The 3,260-nt window shown below is 37.2% G+C and overlaps 1 pseudogene; it reads left to right on the plus strand.

Annotated features, from left to right (window-relative positions):
• Nucleotides 1-358: 358 nt before the first annotated feature.
• On the plus strand, nucleotides 359-841 carry LOC118665424 (annotated as a pseudogene).
• The last annotated feature ends 2,419 nt before the right edge of the window (nucleotides 842-3,260 follow it).

The following is a 3,260-nucleotide window of genomic DNA, read 5'->3' on the forward strand; positions in this document are numbered from 1 at the left end:
AAATTCGCAGTTCATCAGTTAACAAATCTAGACTGGATTTTCCCAAATTTAAAGGTGGACTTTATGAAACATAGTTCAGGGTTCAACTCTTCTAAGGTGAAAAATGATAGGGAATTTTGGGGAAGGTAAAAATTTTTTAAAAATTTTTCAAGAATATTCAAATAGGCAGTGTCCTCGGTGGTCCTGGATCTGTCTCTTGCTTCAACAGTGTTTGGATGGAACAGACCCAGAGATGCCTCTTTTTCCAGTCTCAGCCACTTTCCTGCATCTTATCCAGTCACCACCTTCTGAACCACCTCCAGGACCAGCCAACACACAGGTTTTTTGTTCTGCCTTAACTCCTTATTGCCGAACAACCATGACCTCCCAAATTCGTCAGAATTATTCCACTGAGGTGGAGGCTGTGGTCAACCACCTGGCCAACCTGCATCTGCGGGCCTCCTACACCTACCTCTCTCTGGGCTTCTATTTCAACTCTGATGATGTGGCTCTGGAGGGCGAGGGCCACTTCTTCCCTGATTTGGCGGAAAAGAAGCTTGAGGGCACTGAGCATCTCTTAAAGTTGCAAAACGAGCCATGGAAGCTGCCCTGGCCTTGGAGTGGTACCTGAACCAGGCCCTTTTGGAGCTGCATGCCCTGGGTTCTACCCGCGCAGACCCTCATCTCTGTGACCCTGGAGAAACACTTCCTGGATGAGCAGGTGAAACTCATGAAGAAGACAGGCAACTACCTGACTAACCCCCATAGGCTGGCCGGCCCCCAGGCTGGGTTGGGCTAGTATCTCTTTGAAAGGCTCACCCTGAAGCATAACAAGGAGCCTTTGGAGACCAGAGGCCTTTGAGAGGCCCCTCTGCATTCCCCTGGTGTCTGGCTTTTACCTGAGCCTCTTCCTAAAACTACTAGCCATTCTTTTAACCACCCTGAAGCCCTCTCCCATGCATTGGACCAAGTGAAACAATAAAGCTTTTGGAAAAAATAATATTCACTCTCTTGGCAGCTTTAAAAACATTACTTAAGCCCTGCTGGTGTTGCTCAGTGGTTGAGCATTGACTTATGAACCAGGAGGTCAGGGTTCAATTCCCAGTCAGGGCACATGCCCAGGTTGTGGGCTCGATCTCCAGTGTGGGGCAAGCTAAAGGCATTGATGTCTCTATCTTTGTCTTTGTAAATCAATAAAAATATTTTTTTAAAAGAAGGAAACACTGAAAAATCAAACTGACATTTGAAAAAAAATTACTTAATAGAAAAAAAATCTATTTGACATGAAGCTAGAGATCATCTAATCTTCCATTCCTTCTGCTCATACTCATAAAGAAATAGGCAGCTCCCTATATAATATGAAAAGAACATACCCTTCTACCTCTTAAAGAAAAAAGTCAAACTTTCTAATCAGATATCTAAGTTCCATCATTAATATCTTTGTGTTAAACAGTGCCTTTTTCTTATAGTCCTTTTCAAAAATAAAAAAATCTTGAAAGGAGAATAGCCTACCATTCCTAACTTCTTAGAGTAAATGAGTGGATCAAATATCAGGGTAACCAATAGGAAAGGACTGGGTGTCTGATGGGATGGGGTTGCTGAAGGAAGATAAAGAACCAGAAAAGGAACCACGAATGCCTGAACAACTGAAAGCAAAAGAATAGGCCATTAACATCACTTTCTCTCACTTCCCCTCTTACCCCTTCAATCCCTGTCCTTCTCATCTAGTTAACTCTCTTACTTATTTTCCTTTTCCCTTAACCACCTCCAACATCCAATTGTTTTCTTCTATTTATTCCCTAGTTTTTAACTCTCACTCCCACTTCCTTTCATTCACCCATACGGAGGACTATGCTAAAGTGAAATTTACCTATAGACTTTTCACTCTTCCTTTAAGCACCTGTTTTCTTACTGCCAGTCTTAACTACTTGTCTCCCTCATTTCCAGAAATTTCTTATTCAAAAGTAAGAAAGAAAATATCCTTTTTATACACTCCCAACTTGTCCCATTTAACTGCCACCTGACAACCCATGGTTTCTTCATTACATCTTCCCTATCCTCAAAATCTCTGATTCCCCTTTCCTCACTCCTTCTATCTATATCTTTCCAGAACTCTCATAGAGTGCCTTGAAAGCATTTATATAATAGTTGTATTGAGATATAATTCACATACCATACAAATTCACCCCTTTAGAGTGTTAAATCAAAGGAGTTTAATATAGTCATTTCTTGCTATCTATGGGGATTGGTTCCAGGACCCCTATGGATACTAAACTCCATAGTTGTGCAAGTCCCTTAAATAAGATGGTGTAACATTTTCATTTAACCTACACACATCCTCCCATATACCTTAAACCATCTCTAGATTACTTATAATATTTAATACAATGTAGATAACATTACATTGTTTAAAAGTACAACTCTAAGATCCAAACTGATCACATCATTTCAATCAACTTAAATTCAGTCCCTGATTTCTATAGATAAGGCTTAGGTTTAATATGTACTTTGTTTTTCTAAAATTATAAGAATTAAATTAAAAGGACACATATGGAATACCCTTTGTAATACTTTAAGCAATAAAATAAATAAATAAATAAAGTAAAGAACTAGAAGGAAAAAAAATTAAATTAAACCAGTGAAGTAAAAGATTTTTATCCTTGATGATATTTTAGCTGTTTTAAAATACTTTTTATATTATTTCACTTTATAGCATATTATTAGAAAACCATTTTTTTCCTAGTACACTTGGATGACCATAAGAAATTATTCCAGGCAAAAATTCTCCTATCTGTACATCTACTCTTGGTCAAATTTACTGTTGTTCCTTTCTCCATGTTACTGGTTTATGTTTGCTTTTGGATTTTTTTACTTTCAGAAAGACAAAATACACATTGGTGAACAAATGTACTTTTCCATAATACTATTATCACTTTAAATAAGCAAAATAATAAAAGGTGATTCTTAAAGGCCATATTCTACTTCCTGTTAATATCCCAGTTCTTTATTCTTTACTAGTACTCCAAAATAAATGCCAATTGAAATACTTAATATGGAATTTCAGCTTAAATGCTTACAAGTTAAACAAAATCAGTGTTTTACTTAAACTAAGTCACTTTTTCCATTTTTTGTTTCGGCCCTCAGAAATGAGATATAGTTAATTTTAAATGTAAAACTTTGTACACTATGCAAATCATGTCTGTGTGCCTAAGAAAAATAACAAACTTAATGAGGAATGTTAAAAAAAAATCAGAACCCATTAGTTTAAAGATACATAGGAG

Source organism: Myotis myotis, unplaced genomic scaffold (genome assembly GCF_014108235.1).
Source record: "Myotis myotis isolate mMyoMyo1 unplaced genomic scaffold, mMyoMyo1.p scaffold_m19_p_10, whole genome shotgun sequence".
NCBI classification, from domain to species: Eukaryota; Metazoa; Chordata; class Mammalia; order Chiroptera; family Vespertilionidae; genus Myotis; species Myotis myotis.